The 21,868-nt window shown below is 35.9% G+C and overlaps 1 long non-coding RNA gene across 1 annotated transcript; it reads left to right on the forward strand.

Moving 5' to 3' along the window:
- Positions 1-380: 380 nt before the first annotated feature.
- Positions 381-20,941, forward strand: LOC122646420. Its single transcript, XR_006330615.1, has 3 exons — positions 381-395; positions 4,615-4,619; positions 20,743-20,941. It is a non-coding gene; the product is annotated as an uncharacterized LOC122646420 (long non-coding RNA).
- Positions 20,942-21,868: the final 927 nt, after the last annotated feature.

A 21,868-nucleotide genomic window follows, 5' to 3' on the forward strand; every position in this document is an offset into this window, starting at 1 on the left:
AGGGAAAAAAAAAGTTGAATCGTTGAACGAAGGCTGGGGTGATCTCTGATTTTGGAATTGTTGAACGAAGTTTTGGAAGAGAGGGTTGGTTGAATCGCGGAACGAAGGTTGGTGCCATCTCTGGCTTTGGAATCGTGGGACGAAGCTTGATGCGATCTCTGGTTTTGGAATCGTGGAACGAAATTTTACGATTTAGGGTTTTGGTGGTATAACGGTACTATTTTTTCGGCAATCCTCCATCCATATCCTATCCGTAAAGTCTGGGTATATGAAGTTCTGTTCTTAGTTTCTTTGTTTCCCCTTTTGAAGTGTTATTCTCTATTTATTTTTTTCACTTTCTCAATTTTAGGTTGAATATGTTTATGTGTTGATCGAGAGATCGAGAGAGAGAGAGAGTACAGGAAAGATAATAAACAGATAAAAATCCATCTCATCCCCTACAACCCTACCCTACCCTGTAACCCCAACCCACCTTTCGGGGTTGGCACATCATCACTCATGACACTTGGTAAAACCCTACACTCTAATCAAATGGACCCATCAAGGTCGACTTTTCGGATCGATAACCCTTATACTCTAGGGTTATAAGGGTATAGGGTATAGGTCTATAGGATTTTCAGCTGTGTTTTCTTTCAAGTAAATCCTATTCCTGGGTATGATATATATATGGTTTCACGGTTTCATTTTTAATGGTTCGATTTGGTTTCGGTAAACGGGTTTTGTTTGATTTCGTCACATTGTCACATTTATGTACATCTAAGAGTGTTAAACAATCCGGTTTGATTTAAATCGTTTAATTAAACGATCTCATTTTTTAACCCATAATCGAACCGTTTATTAAATATTTTTATGGCTTCAATTTTAATGGTTCGGGTTGGTTTCGATAAACGATTTTTGTTTGATTTTGACACATTTATGTACATCTAAGAGTGTTAAACGGTCCGGTTCAGTTTAAACCATTTAATTAAACGGTCTCAATGTTGAAAAAATAATCAAATCGTTTATTAAATGTTTTCACGGTTTCGATTTTAATTGTTTGGTTTGGTTTCGGCAAACGGTTTTTGTTTGATTTCGACACATTTATGTACATCTAAGAGTGGTAAACAATCCGGTTCGATTTAAATCATTTAATTAAATGGTCTCAATTTTGAAACCATAATCGAACCGTTTATTAAATGTTATCACGGTTTCATTTTTAATGGTTCGGTTTGGTTTCGATAAATGGTTTTTGTTTGATTTTGACACATTTATGTACATCTAAGAGTGTTAAACGGTCCGGTTCGATTTAAATCGTTTAATTAAACGGTCTCAATGTTGAAACAATAATCGAACCATTTATTAAACAGTTTCGTGGTTTCGGTTTAAACAGTTTTCGTTTGATTTGGCACATTTATATATGTACAAGAGTGTTAAGCGGTCCGGTTTGATTTAAATCGTTTAATTAAACGGACTCAATGTTGAAACCATAACTGATTCATTTATCAAACGGTCGGTTTTTTATTGGTTAACTTGGAAATTAATATGGTATTTGATCGGTATGTACAAGGATCGGCCATATTGGACAAATTTGTCCTTGATCTTCCTTTAAAAATAGATTTTTTGACAGGTTTACCCCTTGTCCATACCGTGTCATTGGTACGATATCGGAATATTGTATCGGCAAAGTGCAAAACGGATCATTATCACCTACAATTCTGACACCCTCCACTTTCCTACAATCCCTCACATAGGAGCTAAAATGACCACTTTGGGCAGTGTGTTCAGGCAGTGTGTAGGGGATTGGAGGAGATAAAAATTGTTAAATAATCTCAATCTAAATCCGTTAAAATCGTAATATAATTTTGTTTAAATAATCTCAATCTAAATTCGTTAAATAAATAATCTCAATCTCAATATCAATCGCTCTCTCGTATCATTCTTATCTCGAAATTGAAGTCAAAGGGAGAAAAAAACCATGGTTCAAAGTATCGTACTGGTTTTGCACCAAATTTTATATCCTCCAATTCTGAGAGTGGATTGTAGGGTGTCAGATTTTTTAACGGATTTAGATTGAAAGTGGGAGGACTGGAGAAAGACATAGAAGTGCGGGAAAGAGGCCGGGGAAAGAGAGGGTGGACGTTAGGGAAAAGTGAAAAAACTTTTCACTTAAAAAATAACCGTGTCAATCATCTAATGTATGTTATGAAATGACAGAAATGCCATTTAATATGTTATTTTATAATATAAATATTAGCTTTTAACAAAGAAAATGAAATGTCTAAACTATCCTATCTAATTGACACTTAAATATTTTATTCTTTATTATTTACCAGTCTTTTCATCCTTTTGTTACATTTGGAAAAATAACCCACCCTGGTTACACTAATAACAACCCTTATTTTATTGACAAGATTGTTTTTCGCTCCAGTTTCCATTGTTACTTGGGACGTACGGAACTCTCAGGTTTTCATAGTTGTAAAATAAAATAACAATCAACTTAGTTCAAATAGTAACTTTGGATTTGAATCTTCGAATTCATCTGGAATGGATATGAAAAGCCTGGGTATTTTGTACCAGATTATTATGTGAGGATCAAAATGTCTGTTAAAAGAGGATCTGTGTTTTGAATTTTTTATTCTTATTTGTCGATGGTCCATAATTCCAAGGATCATGTGCATTGTTGCATTCTCTTGAATTGTTCAATCATCAAGAATCAACCAATGTTCGAAATTTTAAGGAAAACTTGTAAAAAGTAGTGAAATATTTTTCTTCCTCTAAGTGTCAAAATCTGGTAAAATTGGTGGAATTGCCAGAAGTTTGAGCAGAATATGGTAAAATTGACAAAATATTTATGTCCTCCCAGGGTTTGAAATCACCTCCACCAGTCAGAAATTTCAAAAAACTGCGCACAATTCAGTGCCACCACCACCACACCCCCCCCAAAAAAAAAAAAAAAAAAAAAAAACTTATAAGCATTTTGTCTTCCTATTGTTAGAGAGAAATTTTTGGCCTTTATTCAAATACAAGGTTTACAACCATTGCAACTATCTGATTTTACCAGACACACGAAGCATAGTAAACCTATTATTAATCGACTTCCCACTTCAATAACCATTACAACCATCTGATTTATCAGAAAAATTAAGCATATTAGACATATTATCAGCCCAGACTTTCCCATTTCATGGCATATTTGGCATATGCTCTGCCAATATTGAAGAAACGTATCTGCTGGAGCTGTATATCTTTAATTTTCTTCAAGAGGATGGCTATGGCCTCAAAGAGTGAAAGCTTCAACAAAGTATCCAAGTTGACTCTTTGATGCTTATAAAATCCAGTGCATCTAATCTCTAAAACGAAGCTGTATGGCAGTTGAATTATGAAAACCAAGAATTAGGGCTTGGATGAAATTGGCACATCTTGATAGGTCATTTGTATTGGTATCGATGGAGACCGATTTGTGATCTGTGAACCGTGGAGTTTGTTTTTTTTTTTCGGGTAATAATTTGTGATTCGTGAGTTGTGACAGATATAATATTGATTCAAGGAAATTGACTAAGGGTAAAAATATAAATAAAATCATTTTCTGTAGAATCTTGGGTTAGAATGGCATTACATTTTTTTTTTCCGACGAGATCCATCTCCACGGTTACCAGTCAATTTCGTTTGAAGAATTGTGGTAGTGTAGGATTTTAGGATTTGTGTATACTGTGACCAACTCCAAATGGGTCCTTTTTTCATTAGAGACTTCTGCCGGATTCTGACAGATAAAATCCTTTTTTGTCATAGTAGGAAGAATGAGAGTTAGATAATGTTTTAGTACTGACAACCCTTTGAATCATCAAGTAACGAAAACCTTAATTCCAATATCAAAGAGGAGGAAGCAAAACAATTAGATTATAAGTTTCAAGATAATTTTATTTTGTTCAAAATGATCCTTAGATAAGAAGGTCGGATTACAAAAGAAAGAAAAACATAAACATAATATAGAAAAATAAAATAGTATACTAAGATTCCTAAGTCACACGTTAGAGGCTCGATACACCCCGTGCAAATTTGACCCCAAGTTGGGTCCAATAAATGAATTAATTGGACATCATGTACAGTACTAGTTGACGTTTCCGAAAATATATTATGGCTCTCGTAATTCCACGTGAATTAAAAGATCCATTAACAGTGGATTAACAGTGTCAATCGATCTCAGTTAAGCTACAACCAAACACTGTTACGAATCAGTTAGTAATTAAGCTTGAGCCAGACCCTTTACTAACTAGACAAATCCGCGGCTCGGCTTTAACCAGTCGGGCCAACCAGTGTGGGAACCCATAGTAGCATTAGCATCTTTCCTCCCAACCTCTTTTGTAATAGTCAATAATTAAAAGAAAAAAAGTAGTTATTAGACGCAAAAATACAATATGGTCAACAAAATGGAATCATTTGATCCGAGTTAGCAGACGTGGATTATTTGACTTATTTAAAACCTATTTCACTCACACTCATATTCTCTCTCACGTGCATGTTTTCCAAGCTTGAGTCTGGATCCTCTATTTTCATGAGTTCGTACTTTCATGTGCACCTTACAAACAACAGAACGTGTAAAGACCGCTTTACCTCTACCCGAGCGCCTTGCCCAAGCGGGGGTAAGGCAGTCTTTGCACACCCCGTTGTGTGTAGGATGCACATGAAAGTAGGGGTAGGCGGAAGTAGAGGATGTGGATATATTCCATGTTATACCATCCATTAATAACGAGTCAAAAGACTCAAAACAGACTTGTTATTAAAAAAAGGAAATTATCAGCATTGCCCCTGATGTTTGCCTATAATTTAAAGCATAACCATTAACTATCATAATATCAACCATTACCTATTTGTTAAGAGTGTTAACCTTTCAAATTCTTTTGACCAAAATACTCTTTATTTTTTTATTTCTTTTCCTAGCTTTGCCAATATCTCTTTCTTATTTCTCACTTAAAAGAGAAAAAGAGGAAATGAGATAATACCAGCAACAACTTCTCTTCTTCTTGCTGCAACCAAACCATTCTCTCTTCTTCTTCTTCTTCTTCCTGCAATCACACCCAAACTACCTTACCAGCCTTGCACCTTGCTGCAACTCAAACCACCATACCGGCCCCCTCCTCCTCCTCTTCTTCTTCTTCAAACCATCCACCTGCCCCTACCCCTTGTTGCAATCGAACCCACCACCATGCTAGGTTAACAAATTGTCTTTAGTTGCATTGAAAGTAGGTATAAATATGGCATTTTGGGGGGTCATCGAATCAGCTAGTGTGATCAAGCTGTCATCTTCAAGCAGTTTAATTTCCATTGTCCCATCAGCTCTATCTTCAAAGCCACTAGCAGCACCAAACTTTGACCCTAAATCAATTTGGGGATCATCAAAGGCCAACCAACACCCCTCAATCTTCTTAGATTTTACTTTTGATGCTAAATAATTGCCCTCAGTACTAATGTTGCTCAATCCAAACTCACCAACTATAGAAGAAATCAAACCATTAGAAATCTACTAAAGGTTTTGGAACTTCGGAACAACACTCGTGATAGTTTTTCCTTGCGTCAAAGACTCGGAGTGAGAGAGAGAGCAAGAGAGACCAAAAGATGTCGAGGTCATTGGTGCAGGCCATAGGGTAGAAGAGATTGACGAACGTGGCGGTGGTTCGACTGAAAAAGCATGGAATGCGCGTCAAGATCCTCTGCTACAAGAATAAGGTCCTCTAATGGCATTTTGGAGTACGTTGGACCGAGAAAACTACCCCCTTTAATCTAGCCATATATAAATTGATAAATTGCATTGAATGGTCGTTTTGTTTCAAATTCTCAAACATAACACTGTGTTGATCATGGAGATGGGTGTCGATTTGATCTTGATGATGATAGTGTTCCGTAGGGAGGCTGTCCGTGAGTGTGAGGAAGAAGAAGGGTTTGGGGTGTTTTAATTGAAACGATAGATTAGGAACTTCGCCCACTAAGAAGGGTAGAATTGTCTTTTAAAAAATATTATATTGCTGACATCACCACTTAACAGTTCTTACCTAACAGTAGGAAGCCTGTGTGGAATTAGTTTGGTAAAGCAAAGGGTGGCGTTGATATTATGGTAGTTAGTGGGTGTGCTTTAAAATATAGGCAAACGTCAGGGGATGGCGCTGATAATTTTCCTTAAAAAAAACAAAATAACGAACAAACCGTCGGATTATATGCTAAAAATAAAGAAACTCTATAAATTTCTTTTTTGTTGTTTAAGTCATTTATTAATGGGTATTATACATATTAATACCATAATACTCACTCCATTACTATACCTTACCTGTCCTATATACTCATAATTTAAAGATAATACACACATACAGGGCAAGAGATACTTGGTCGCATGATCTCTACACAAGCATCGGAGCCAATGAGTGAGGAATATTTTTCTTGTCCTATTACCTCCATCCTCCACTATAGGACCTGCGAGCTCTACCTAAATTATACTTATTAACGTGATCACCATGTATTAAACTATAAATTTTCTATGAGCATTATATATATATATCATATCATACTATCATACTATTATATAAGAGCATGTTATGGTGAATCTTTCATTTAATTATTTTACCCTTCATTCTTATCTAAAGTTTCAACTTTATATTCTTAATCTTCATGTAATTTCTTTTTATAATTTGTTAATGTAGGGTACCCTTAGTATTAATAATTGTTTTTAATTTTTAATTAATATTAATATTTAAAAACTGTTCGTTTTCTACAAGATAATCGATTGGTTTCCTTTACCCTAACTAAACCCCTGACACCCAAATCCCTATCCTATTTCACAATACGAAACCACCTTGTCCCCTTGTTCTCAGTCTCCATTCCAGGATGATTGAAACTCCACTACTTCAGATTGTTGAACTCCATCGACAATTGCAACTGCTGAAAGGTGACTCACTGCCCCTATCCGCTCTTCCATCCTGTATTTTCACTCCCTCTCCCATCAATATCTCTCTCTACCCTGGCTCCCACTCTCTTTCACGACCTTTTCCCTCTGTCCCCCTCACTAACGATCTTACCCATTTCTCGAAGTAGATAGTGACGACAATGTGTACTTCAGGTTTGTGCATTTGTTTTATAGACTACAAGGCATAATTTGTTTTATAGATTATTTCCTTCTTATTAGTTGCTCGGAATCCTGTTCTGATGGAATTTTTTTTCTCCCTTCCTATTGGCTTAGGATGGGAATTTTCAGACAATTCGACCATGTGTGCACTTCAATCGTGTCGAAGTCTGATGGTATGTATAATTTGAAACCCTGAGATTTCTAAAACTTATAGAATTTGATTGCAAACAATTACCTTATTTGAAGATGATACCAAACGAATGTTGAAAGATAATTACACTTCTCATCTTATTCAGGTCCGGTGTCTCTCTCTTTCTCACTCCCCCATTCTCACACCCTTTTCCCCCTTCAATTCTTGTGTAAGGAAATGGTTGCTTCTTGATCTTCTTTGTTTTTTTTTTTTTTTTTTTGGCTTTGAATTTGCAGGAGAGAAATGTGCAAGGAACCAGAATTTTTGGAACAAGTCCATTACTTGTGATTCGTTCTCCTCTTTCCATCCAAACAATAGGAACATTTTGAAGGAATTAGGTAAGTTTTTTTTTTTTTCCTTTCATATGGAGATAGAAAAAACATTAGGTAACGGTTTCAACATGCATATTCTCCATTTGCTTTTAACGTTTTGTTTTTTCAATCAAAGAATGTTCTTTCACAATGTCTCTCTTCCTTACCCCCTATCCTTTATTTTCTTATGTCATTGTTCTAGAAAAATTTTGTTCTCATTATTTTCTTGACTAGATTTCAGGTTAAACTCAAAGTGTGTTCTTTTTTTCTAGGGTTGATATATACAAAATTGTTCTTCTTTCACTTGATTATTGTTAAGACTGTTATTTTCTTTGGAAATCTAGAGTAAGTTATGAATTTTAACAGAACTCTAAGATTTGGTATTAGTTTAAAATTTTTCTTCTGTATTAATTTTAGTTGTACTAGATTCATTCTATAATTTCCTTTTAATTATCCCATTTCTTAAGATGGGAAACTTATTTCATTAGGTAACTATATCATCCATCCAATGTATCTGTCTTCCCTTTTTCTATCATCTCTCTAGCACACATCCCCCTCTCTCTCTCTCTCTCTCTCTCTCTCTCTCTCTCTCTTCTTTCAAATCTCATACTGTCTCTCCTCTCAAGGTAAGTAGTTTTGATTATTCTTGTGGTGGAGATTGTATGCTGTAATATAGTATGGAAATTTTAATGTTTTCTTAAATTCTGTCCTTTGTTCCACAGTAAGTGTTTCCCTGTTTTGTTTGTCTTTATTTTATATTTCTTCTTTTTTACTATTGTTTCCTTGCTATGTAATTTAGCAGGTAATTTATGATCTGATCTTACTACTTTTTCCTTTTCAATTTTTTTGGTATACATTGTATGCTGCAAGATTATGAATTTAATGGATTTTCTTTTATTGGTTTAAGTGTTCTTTCTTTTTTATTTTTTTTTTCCTTCTTGCCATTATAATTGTTTTTCTATTTTGTCCTTTTGCATTTTTAATTCATTTTAACCGCTCTTATCCTTTTATTTTAAGGTGAGATGGGTTCTTAGTTTCCTCGGTTATAGATTTAACTGTTCTCCGCCTCCCCTGTCTCTGTTTGGGTGTGGTTTAATCCTCCTCTTTAGCAATTTTTGCCACAAAGTTTATTTTTCTTTTTCTTCAGTAATTTTTCAAGGAGAGGATATGATTTGTCTTCAGTAATTTTTCCTTGGCTATTCTTCTTTCATTGTAATAGAGAACATTTTTTTACCGCCTTACTGGATCCCATCTTCCTTTTTCAGTTTCAACTATTTCAGCTATGTGTGGAAACATCTTGTACATTAATACCTCAGAGCTTCCAAGCTTAAAAGGAAATGCACATAATTGCTTACAATTGCTTGAGTAAGCAAGCAGTTTATTCCTTGATTGCTACTGTGCAAATGGTTTCTGAAATGTAGAGTTTTTAGACTCCATTTACTAGCCTTGGCTACACCCATTATAGGATGTGCTTAGCGCTTTCTTACCCTCTAAGTGTCAAGTTCATATCCCCAAAGTGCATACATAATTGCTGAACCTGCAAATATGGTCCCAGAGAGGGGAAAAGTATCTTTCATGTGTACTCCCATATGAAGCCCCTTACAATGGAAAAAGGAATGGCTGAAGAAACATACATTTAGATTTAGTTGTGGACAATTCATATTTTACTATTTTTCTTTCAAATTTAACAAGGAACTTTTCTGTTCTTTTAGGGCAATGGTTCAACAGACAGTGCAGGGAGATTATGCAGCTTATGCCAAAGCAATGACGAAGCTTTCTGCCAAGGAATCTCTACTTCTAACTGTAAGTACATTTGTTTGTGATACAAGCTTGTATCCTTCTTCTCATTTTCTTTTCTTTCCATGGTAAATATTTTAAGAGAACTCCAATTGTGAAGTACCCGTCTGTATTTTTATGTGGCTATGCAGATTATGAGGTGTTAGTTATTAAATATAACTTAATTTTATTTAAGTTTGATCTCTTTATTGTGTCATAGGGATACATCAACTACTTGTGGTCCAAGTTTCTGTGTTTTTCTTTATTATTTAAGAATTGGATTAAAAAATTTGGGTCCAAAGGTATAGCTGGAGACAATATCATGGACTTCTTTCTCCCAGTTGCCTATTGTTTTGTTGGGAAATTCAAACTCTTTTGTGTTTATGAAGTCACTAGTTGACAGTTCAAACTATAATAATGACCATCTTGCCTGTTGTTTAACTTAGGAAATCAAGTTTGTGTACTAAATTATAGCATAGTGTACTTAGAATGAGCCATTTCAGCTTAGTAGCTATAAGATCTAACTCAAGAAAGAGCAATAATCTACAGTAGCATTGATGATCAAGAAATAGCATAGTTAAAATAGATATGAGCTGTTTTGATGAAGGAAAAAAAAGGGTGATGACTAAAATACATATAAGCCTGTTAAAGCCAAATAGGAGAAAGAGAATTAAACGTACCTAACTTTGCTACTGATTATGAACTCTAACGTCAATAATGTGATTAGCTTGAAGTTTTGGTACAGTACTTGTTATAATGAGGGAATGAAAGTAAGGATTTTGTAAGTTGTTCATTTTAATTCTTAGACTCTCTCTCTCCCTCTATAATTATCCATAACACCCTCTCTACTCCTCTCCAAATCTCTCTCTCTCCCTCTCATTCCCGACTCTCTCTCTCCCTCATTACTGATCTCACAACTCTCTCACGACTCCTTTTCTCTACCATGACACACTCCGAAAGAGGTAATTGATGATCAAATGGATCAGGTAGACGACCCAAATGAAACGTTGATCTACCTGAGTATAAGCCAAATGATTTTAAGACTTCAAGCTCCACTGATAAGCCCTCGTGTAATTTTATAATCTCCCAAAAAAATTTCTTACTAGGGTTTCGTTTCTAAATCCCTCTGAGGGTTTGCTTGGTTTTGTTTAATTTGTGCTTTGATGCAAATCTTAATGGGTTTTATTTTTCTCTTCCTGTGCAGGGTCAGGCTTTGAAGTAGAACAGAATAGGAACTGGGTTCTCCCTACAAACTGCAATACATTTGCAGAGGTCTTCTATACATCTCCATTGTCTAACAGTTTTAGCTAAGAAAAAACATCTAAAAGCAATGATTAGAAGTAATTATACTTGATATGAAGAGCTAATGGAAAGACTAACTAAAGTTCACAAAGAGGCTTATATGAAATCATGAAAAGGAAGGAACACATAAGAGTAACAAAAGGCCAAAGTTTTGTATGTTGGGAAACTAAAAGGGCTTAAAAGCGGATTTGGCTCCTGTCCTACAGTGGCGGCAGTTGGAGCGTCCACCCAACTAAACGATAGAAAAAACAGGGGTGGTCATTTCACATGTGGAGCCCAGCTTTGGCCCTGTTTTTAGGTGGTTTCCATGGGATGGATGCTCCAGCTCCCGCCACTGCAGGACAGGAGCCAAATCCCTTAAAAGCTGCACTCCTCCTTTTCTGTCAGGCTTCTTGTTATGAAACTGAGCAGTGGCTTTGGACTTTTGTGCCTTGTGTTAGTTCACTCTTTCTTCTTTACTTCTTATTTATTTTTCTTCTTTTCCAGGAATCTGTTTCAATGCAAAGAGCACCGTAGCAAAAAGTAGAGTGGATGTATGGATTCAGTTTGAGGAAGGAGAATTACAGCAGAGGCCAAGCTCTGCAGAAACCCATGCCACGTGGCAGATGATGCATTTATCTTGTTCTCCTCCTCCTACCCACCTCACAAACACCATAACCAGATCTTATACAGAACCAATAACAACAATAAACCCACATCTCATAACCAAAGAGAGTCTTCGGGAAGACAATGAGGAATGTGGAGATTCTAACACACTTCAGCTCTTCCCTTGTGATGATGATGCAAAAAAGGAGACCAAGCTGAGTATTCAATCAATGAATAGAGACTTCACTCCATACCAGTTTTTCGAGTTCCTTCCCATGAAGAACTGAAGGAGAATAACTTAGTAGCTTATCCATTTGTCATAATGTATGTGAGAATTAAGATGATGGGTCGTGTTTATATTTTGTTGTTATTGGAAACTTTTACTGTTCTTGTTGTGAACTGCAGAGGTTGGTGGATGTTAGGTATTTAGTGAGGTGGATGAAGGAAGTTTCCTTAAACTGTACTTCCACCATGTTGTTTAAATCAATGAACAGCTTCATGAAAGTAAATATTACAGGTTTCAATGTTGAAACTTGACAGGTCTACCTATCTATCTCTTATGCCCCTATTATAGTAGTTTCAGAGAGACTGGTGATGGAGACTTTGGGTTCATCAATTGAGGTATTTGAATGTGAAATATGAATTAGATGTGAAAGAGTTTGATCGATCGATGTTGAAATAACTTATAATTTGGGTTGAAGACATGTTGCATTCCCTTACATATATGGAAAACAGATGTTTTTAAAATTGACATTCCTCTTATGGAGAGCTTATTTTAAGGTGACAATGAACAAACTTCGGAAACTGATAACAGTTGCACAATAAACATAATAAACCTAAGAAAAGAAACTAAAACAAGACATTCTTATAAAACATAGGAACAAAGAACATAATAAACCTAAGAAAAGAAACTAAAACAAGACATTCTTATAAAACATAGGAACAAAGCTCAATCAATATATGGTAGTTTTCATGAAGTGTAAATTCTGCTTGGAAGCTCTAAATGAATTAATTTTGAAGGTCTTTTAACATCATAAAGGAATTAACTCCTATATTTATTCACTTTGAGTATTTAAGTCTTCAGGGAGACATGTCAGAGTGTATAGAAAACTTCAACACCAAATCATATAAGAGAAGGATAAAAGAAGAATATTAGGGATTAACACATAAAAAATCTTCAACTTCTATCATACTAAAACACATAATGTTTTCTATTTTTGGACAGCTAAAATATCTATAAAGAATTGAAGAATTATATCATATTAGAACAATAAATATCTCAATAAATAAATAGTTCAAAAGGAAATGATGAAGGTTCTCATTTTACGTTATTTTAGAACATTTATGAAAGTTTTGAAATATACATCTTTCTCTCTTTCAACCCATAGTTTCCATTTAAAAAAAAAAAAGTTTAGCTAATTTCTCTTCTACTAAAATACCTAGACCCATTTTAAGAATACAGTCTTCAATGGATACAAAATCTTCATGATATTTTAAATGCTTTAATCTCGTGTTAACTCAATAACCATTTCTTTCTCCCAAGTCCGTAAAATCAATTACTTCAAACGACAAAGCTATCTACCACTGCTCCTTCAGTGTGTATGTATTTGTACTCATTTCTACTATCTCTCATTTTTCTATACCATAATGCTTTATGATATGCATCAATATTTATTGAAAAAAAGTCAACTACTTGATACTATTTTGCACATTGAGAAAGTCTCATTACCTTATAAAACCAAAATAATTTGCTCTCGAAACACTTAACAAATGAAATGCACGGGTATTTTTACTTATATATATATATATACATGTATGGAACTTAGAAGGCCATTTTAATTTTTGTTTTTTGTTTCTCTCCAAAAGATTGAGGCTTTCTCTAGTCTGGTATGCATTTTCTATTTTGAGAATGTATACTAACACAACTTGATAATGGGCACAGTTTTAGGTTTCAGATCATGTCGGTTGTATCAATAACGGCCATGGCTGATGTCGATACTTGACCTATACCATATTGATGATATTTGGAACTAGGGAGAGCAAAATGGTTCCCAAAAATTTGTATCAATATTTTGAGGGCAAATCGGTGGCAATCGATATTGTGCAATAAAATCCTAGTTTTCAGTTAAATTGAATCGGAATAGACCAATTACGAGTCCGATCCCAATCGAATCGGATCCAAATAAGCAGATTCCGAGTTTGATTTGAATGAAATCAAATCAGAATTGGCCAATTCAAATCCTTATTGAGTTCAAGCCATATCGGAATAGGGGAGGGCAAAATGGTCCAAAAACTCCAAATTGACATTTTGAGGGGCAAATCAGTACGAGTATCAGTATTAGTATCGGTGATGACTGATACTATACAAGAAAACTCTCTTTTCCAATCGAATTGAATTAAAATACGGCAATTATGAGTCCAATTTCAATCAAATCGGATTGGAATAAACAAATTGCGAGTCCGATTCCAATCGGATCGGAATTGGTCAATTTGAATTCTTCTACTAGGGTTTTGGTCAATTACATTTAATCTCAGCCAATTCCGGTTAGATTAGAATTGAGAATCCATGGAGATTGATTCTGTTTCCCGATTCCGTTTACTTGAACCACGTTGAAACCTGAATAAAAGGTTTAGCTTTTGAGAATCCATACCAACTTTGTTGACTACGTAAGATGGCATTTACCGGTACTCACAAGTAACAAAGCCTGTACAAAACCATCCCAGCCAAGATTTTAGTAGACACTTTTCCTCAAGCCTCTAGGTATTAGGAAAATCATCTCCTCCAGAGTGACCTGCCCCGTCCAGTTCCTCTAATAAGGAGGTGGGGTGTGGATCTCACCCGGGTAAAGTGTTTGGACAGGGGTAGGATGGTCATTCCAGCCTCCCTTCTTAGAGGATCTGAGGAACTGGGCCGGGCAAAAAACTGGAGGTGATAAAGATCCTTAGGTACTAGGTGCCACAAAACCTTGACACATCAAAGTCTGTTTTGACTCGACAATTTTCCCAATCTAGAAAAAAACCTATTGGTTTTACCCAAAAAAAATAAATTGTAACGTGGTACCGTTATATCGATATGATACTAATGTGGTATAAAAATGGATTAGTTGTACTGAACATATTTAGTAATTTACCTTTAAATCTCCTTTAAAAATGGATTTAAAAAAAAAAAATCATTTTAGTCCTTGTCCGTACCGTGCATCTAATACGGTATCAGCACAATATCAAGATTAGTTACTTGCAAAACCGGTACATATCGTTCGATACGAGTGATACAATACAAATACCTCAAAACTTGTTTGGATCAGTCCAAAACCAATTCTGATCCATTTTGGATTAGATATGTTAAAGTCGACAAAGAATCGACCCAAATATGCCTTAACCCTAGTTTTTGGAAGAAGATTGGCCGAGCGAAATCAATTAGAAATAAGGTCTTGATGAGTCCACAACCGATTCCAATTTAAATAGGTTTAGGATCAATGAGGAATCCATAGGAATCAACTCAAACGTTCCCTCACCCTAATTTTTAGAAGGCAATCAATCATACATCAATCAAAATCCGAGGTTGTGTTTGGTATAAATTCCTTGATCGCATTCTAGGTTGATTTCGCATTCTGCGATAAAAACAACTATTTTTATCATTTGAAGATACAATATTGACCTAGAATGCATATCATCAATCAAACACAACTTGAGTTAGCGATCATCCTTGGCCGGACTATGTGGTACTTGTGCTTAGTGTTGAGTCCAAGTTGGAATTGATTAGGACGTGTTTGGTTCGGCAAACCAACTGGTGGTTACATTGATATTGATATTGGTGAGAAACCAATTGGTGGTGCACCAATGGATCCGTTGTTCTAACAGATTAACTATTTGGTTACCATGAGTCAATTAGTTGAATCTTCTTGAAAAAACTGTTTGGTTATCCTGAGTCTGTCAATTAGATTCTACTTTGATTTATATGAAAAACTGTTTGGTTTCCTTGATTATGTTAGTTGGACTCAGATTGAATCTGTATGAAAAACTGTTTGGTTCAAATAGATCTATCAATACATTGGCTACTCTATAGCTATAAAAATAAAATAAATATGAAGAAATTTGCATGCAACTAATGATTAAACTTGAATTAAAATGATAGTTAATAGAGTTCATATCCAGTAACTGTCATTGTCATCCATTACATGAATAAAATATAATTAAAAAGAATCCTTTAATATAAGAAATGGTCTCAATATTTTATAGCAAAGGAGTTTGGGCCTTGGTGGATTCGAACCACCATACCCTTGGAACATTCTCATGTTCTAAGTGCTATACCAATTTAAGCTAAAGACCCATCAAGTAGGGATTGGAATTTACAAAAACATGAAACCATCAAGGCTTATTGTGGGTGAGGTGTAAAGAAGCTATCAAGACTTGGAAATCTGAAATTGACAACAATTTCAATATTTCTGTTTCACAAACATTCTCGCCTTGTTGTTATCTTCTGTACTGATTTTATTTTGTTTTTGATTTGTGAATATTAGCTGCATATGATCCCTTAGACCCAATGGGAACATAACAATCAAATGGGATATAATGTCTTGGACCCCAGATGGCTATGTGGTGAGTTCCTTGTTTCCTCTACTAAATTATTTCTACCAATAGAAGGAAAAGACAAAAACAGAGCAAACTCAAGTAAACAATGGTCTTTATTAAATAACCAGAGACCGATACAATTGATCCATATCAACCTTGATCACACCTAACAACTGTTTCAATTAAGATCACTACAATAAGAAGCTTTAAAAATTATTCTCATTTCCTACACTGGGTCCTTGATGGGTCACACAGCACACACTGTGTCTCAGACATAAGGCAAATACATCATTTTGGTATATTACATAGATAATTATTCTATAGAGATACCCTTTATTTGATTTTTACCATAAAAAGAGAGATAAATCTATTTCAAAAACCTTACCCCCCAGCTTGCTATCAGATGCGTGGACCCTACCCTTGTACATCTCACATGAAGCCACTAACAACTCCACCCAAAACCAGAAAATTGGTTATGGGTCACAGCTTGAAACAGTAAGCATAGAGATCAAACTGCTTAGACACCCAGTTCATGGATTCCCCTTCTTTGTGTAAGTGATTTAATCAAAATATGCTTTCTAACTTCTCCTTTCTCACAGATCAGATGTGTCTAAATGAAGATCATGAACCTTTTACCTCATAGGTCTCTATCCAACAACCGTTCTATGTCATATGATCATGATCGTCCTTTTGAATTTTATGATAAAAACTTACAGACAGCTTCTTTGATTAATGAGTGAAAGGACAACAAATCACAATACAATGTTTCTCTTTGAATCAACTGTAGCTACTTCACTAGGCTTTTATCTGTTATATCCGTTAAGGTACAAAGTAAAAGTCATTGCAATTTCACTTTTCATTGAAAACAAAACTCCCGCATCTATCTAGAGGATTTTGAAAGATCATAATTCCCTCAAAAGAAGATTAATGTAGTCTTAGATCGGTAGGAGACCTACTAGGAATCAGATAACAGGATCAATAGCAAAAGGGGTTGCTGGTTTGAATGGACATCACTAAGATTTAGGTTTATTTTAGGGTTGAGGATGTAAATTTGGGAATGGGTCTTATATGGCTTTAATATGCAGGTCTAGGAGATTATTTTGGGATAAAAATAATTGGATTTGCTTAAGTTTGAAAAATCTGCAGAATTAGGATTAGGGTTTCGGGTTTTAGGAATTAGGAAATAGATTGAATTTAGGATTTCTAATGGGAATTTAGGGCAGGGTTTTGGATCAAGTATTGGGGACAATGAGAGGGTAGATCGACTAGGATTGGGGTTGGTTCTGATGGCTAGTTATGGCTGGACAGATTTTAGATGGATTAGGGTTTTGGGGGAATCGATGGAATTGATGGGGAATGGGGCTGTGAGTGATTCAGGGTTAAGTAACTCAAACAAAATAAAAAATTAACAAACAACTCACTGGATCTGCAGATCTGTAGATTTGTAATAGTAGCAAGTTGAGGAAGCATGATTGAAGAAGAAGAAGGGCCTTTCGATCTACAAGATGCAGGGAGTCGTCGAAATCCACCAGCCCTCACCCTTGATATGACTCACAAGACAATGTAGGATTAGAGGACTTTTTGTTTAATTCTATATGTAATGGTTTGTAACCCAAAGATTTGGGATGGATTTTTTAAATTGACTGAAAAAGGGTTTACTCTGTGAGTAGGTTTTTTTCTCCCTCCTCTCATATTCTCTCTCTCTCTCTCTCACTCGTCTCAGGTATAATCTTCCTTTTCCCTTCTGTTATTGTTGTTAACGTTGTTGAGTTGAAGAAAACTTGCTGAACTCACTAGTTGTTAGCCCATCTGAATTGGTATTTCAGAGTTAAAATCACCTAAATAATAGGGTGTTACAACCCTTAGATATCTTTAAGGCCTAAAATCCTCGATGACGGTGATGACAAACCTTCACGATGGTGATGGCAACGACGATGGTAGCGTCGGTTGGTCGAAGATGGGATGAAAGTTCAGAGGCGATGAAGTTCCTCTCTCATTTTGTTTATTTTTTCATTTAGGGGTAAAAAAAATAAAATCACTTATTTCAAGTGGGAATAAATAAGGAATGAGGTTTTATAAAAGTTAGAATGGGTATTTAGATTAAAATTGGGCGATGATGTCATCACTTAACTGTTCTAATCTAATGGTAAAGGTACGATTGTGAGGTTTTTCCAAAATATAGGGGAGGTTTTTGAAATAGATTAAACTACAGAGGTGGTAGATGGAATAAATTCAAACTACAGAGGTGGTAACCATAATTTTGCCTATTAAAAAATATTTGTATGCGATCATCGAGATGCTGGGAGGCATTTCAATAACTTCTGTAACTAAGAATAAAATTTAGGGAAGCAATTTTTTGTACGAGAGTGTGGCCTATGCTAGTACTCCCATGCGTCTATTTCTCTTCCTTAAAAATAAGGGGACAGATGTGTCTTTTCATATGAGAATGAGAAAGATAGACAAACACTCCGAACCGAACTTTTTCCCCAAAAGTTATTAGAAAAAACATGTGGGGAAAAAGATCAGTGCAGGCAGTGTTTCTAGCGTAGCCCATACGCCTACAACCCAAAACACTCCCCTGCCCCATGTCTGGGCAACATCAAGGGCGATGCTTCACCGCTTGTATTGGCCAATACGCTGGTGTAAGGGACACACTGCCTTTTACAAATACCTCTCCCAATCTTGTTATTCGGAACACAATCTGTCTCGCCTCAAGAAATTCTTTTATAATCTCCGCCGATAACACACGTGCACATTTCTCCAGCTCTCTCTCTTTTCCGATTACAGTTCTCATGGATCAGGAGGGATTTAATAAGGGCATGAAAAGAAGACAGACTTTGAATAAGGAAGACGATGGTCTGGCTACAGAAAGTCATAGAACAAACAAGAGAAGTGTTCCGCTCGCTTCAGCGGTGCTTTTCGCTCTCTATCATTCGTTAACGATTAGGGTTTTGTTTTGCGCTGTCTTCATTCACATTTGGTTTATGCCTTTTTCATCTCCTTATTTTTCTGTTTCAAAGCATTAAACGTTCTAATTTCAATATTTAAAACCCTAACTTGGTTTCGATCTGGCGTATTTTGCTTTTATGATCAATCAATCTATCGTTAGTTCTCTCCGTCCTGTTGTTTACTTTCATCGATTTAACGTCCTAGGGTTTTGCTTTCGATCAGGAGGTTCTGAATCTACCTCAGTCGCAATTTGCTATTTCATTTTAGTTTTATTTGATATTTAGGGTTTTCACTCAATTGACAGGGTTTGATTTTTACTGGATACAAGCTCTGATTCATGCTTCTTTTTGCAACAGGAATATGGGACTATGTCGACCCCTGATTCGGCTTCTGCAGATGGTCCCCAGCCAATGGAAGGTGATTCTTTCAGTTTTTTTTTTTTTTTTTGAGAGCTTGAGCTGTTAATATTGTGACATATTATTTATAGTTCTCTTGGATTTGGTTAGCTTGATTCGTTGGACATGGACCAAATTTATTTTTTATATTGATTTGGGAGTTATAGTTGCCTCCTTAGGCACAGTGACGGTTTCAATGTTTTCTCTTTTCTTATTACTTTGCTACTTACTAGTAGTTGCGCAAGCGGGAACTGCCTGTACGGTTGAGAACCAGCCAATCGAGGATCCTCCATCCTTGCCTAGTGTTACAGTCATAAAGGTAAATATATGCAGCATGGCTTTTTGAATCATTGATTGTCTAACCAGAGGTAGATTGGTGAACCACTTGCTTCTCTAACTAAAGTAGTTGTTTTGTACCATTTAGGTTGCACGAAATGAGGATTTCTTTGCGCTGATTGGGAGGTATATTTATTATGATCTTGTGGATCATGATAAAGTCGAGTACTTCTGTATTAAGACTACAAGTCCTTTTTCCCTTTTCAAGGTACACAGTAAGTGTTTGCATTGCATCTCATTAAGTTTAGCCTTTAGGAACAAGGCTTTGTTGACTTGAGTTGATATACTGGTTCTTGTTGAAATTATTTTTGGGGGCTATTTCCACATAAAGTGGTTCTGTAGTTTTTGCCGATGAGGATCTCTTTGCGCAGATTGGGAGGTGTGCAGTTGACATATTACTTGATGAGTGGATGGAAAAAGAGGCAAATTGCTGATGTAATATCTGTAGTTTTTCTTTCCTCATGGGGAAGGGGTGTGGATGAGCAAATATGTTATCTTGCATTGCAAAATGCAATATTATACACTCCGCTCCCCTGTACTTTTCTTGAAAGGCACTCCCCTCCCCCCTGCATATTGACTAATGATAGTCCCCTCCCCTAAAATGCACAAATATTATCAGCCATACCCATATTGGCTGATGGTGTTAGAAATGCAAAGAAAAAGACAATAATACCCTCATCTCTAAGGTCATACCCTTCTTTCTTTCTTCTGAAACCGCCATTGCCACTCTTTGGCAAGGACCTGCAACTCGTATTCTCTCACCTGTATAAGGAGAACTCCCCCCTTGGAATTAACCACAGCTCTTGAAAAAATTCGATATTTAGTCTCATGTGGATGATAAGTATTGTTGTGTGGCGTGATGAATGATCTTCGGATGCTCGAAATCACAACGAGCAGCTGAATCTTCTGAGAGACGATGATATGTTGAGGAACTAAGATACTGAAGGAAAGGAAGAAAGAATCATAGAGATGAATTGGAAAACGAGTATCAGTGGATTCCTAGAATCACTTCCTGGTTCACCATGCCTTTGAAAAAAGTGCAAGATTTCTGGTTTTTTTTCATTAACTGATCGCTTTCAGGAAGCAGAAACAAAGGAACTCAAAAGTTCAGAATGGAGAAGGACTTACAGATGGTGAAAAGTGGAACTATTGTTTAGATCTTGTTTTGAAAAAAAAAATACACCATTAATGTGTTTAGTTAGAACTCAGTGAAGAGAAAATATCTGGAGTTGTTAGTAGAGAAATAGAGATACGGTGTGATCCAAGAATGGATAAAGTTAAGCTAGTTTTTTCGGTGTTCTCATGGAGGCATTTGCTGCTTTTGTTGCTTACATTGAGTGTGAGTTTACTCACTAGATTTATATACAAGCGAGAAATCCAACTAGACACTGATCATCAGAGACTTCATCAAGAACTGTGTTTCCAGAAGGCGATCAACACTCCCTGTAAACTGTTTCTTCTCCCCACCTCCCTCCCCCTTCCCTTTAAAACTTAATAAAACAGAAATGTTTCCCAAGGGGGTAGCTCACTTGGCAAAGTCCAACACCTCCAATTAAGAGGTCATGAGTTCAAATCTTCTTGGGGCCTACCTATCCAAAAAAAAAAAAAAAAACTCCCTGTGTTGTGGTTTCTGGATGAAATAATTCAAGAGATCCTCCAACACGAGCGGTAGGAAAAAAGGTAAAAAGTGAACCAACTTGATATTTCCGTTGGAGGAGCAGCGGAAGGTTACCGCCGGTTAAGAGAGAGAGAATGGTAGGAAAAGCTAAAGTTGGTTCATCAATAATGCATGTATACAAATTTGGGACTGGGTTACAGTGTGGATATAAAAAAACAAGTTAGAGAAGAAGAAAAAGAAAAGAAGCAGAGATGAAGAAGAGGGTTCGGTTAAAGGCAGCCATGGAGTTTGGAGGTTTGAGCTGGGTTTGCACATTAGAGAACGAAGAAGATGAGCACTTCTTCCTTTATTTCACTTAGGTCTCTTATTATTAGGGAGGGCAATTTTGAAATGTCACCTATAGAAGGGTATTTTGGGATTTAAATGAATATTTAAAGGCCGACGTCATCACTTAACAGTGTTCTTCCCTTTGATTGTTATCTAGTTCATATAAATAAAGGCAGTGTGAGGGAGGCTGTTAAGCTCGATGGTTCTTAGCAACTCTCCTCTTTTCTTCTCTTCTTCTCTCGGTTCTGGTTTTCTAGTTGTGCAATCTGTTACATGGTAACATATGGCCTTGGTATTGAAGTTTTGCAAAGCAAGAAAGGTGTTAATTTAATTGTACAACAAATCCAAATGGTTGCATGTCTGATTGGGAGAATATGTATTGTACAACAAATCCAAATGGTGCTAGAATACGGTGGA

This window comes from Telopea speciosissima, chromosome 1, assembly GCF_018873765.1.
Source record: "Telopea speciosissima isolate NSW1024214 ecotype Mountain lineage chromosome 1, Tspe_v1, whole genome shotgun sequence".
Lineage (NCBI taxonomy): Eukaryota > Viridiplantae > Streptophyta > Magnoliopsida > Proteales > Proteaceae > Telopea > Telopea speciosissima.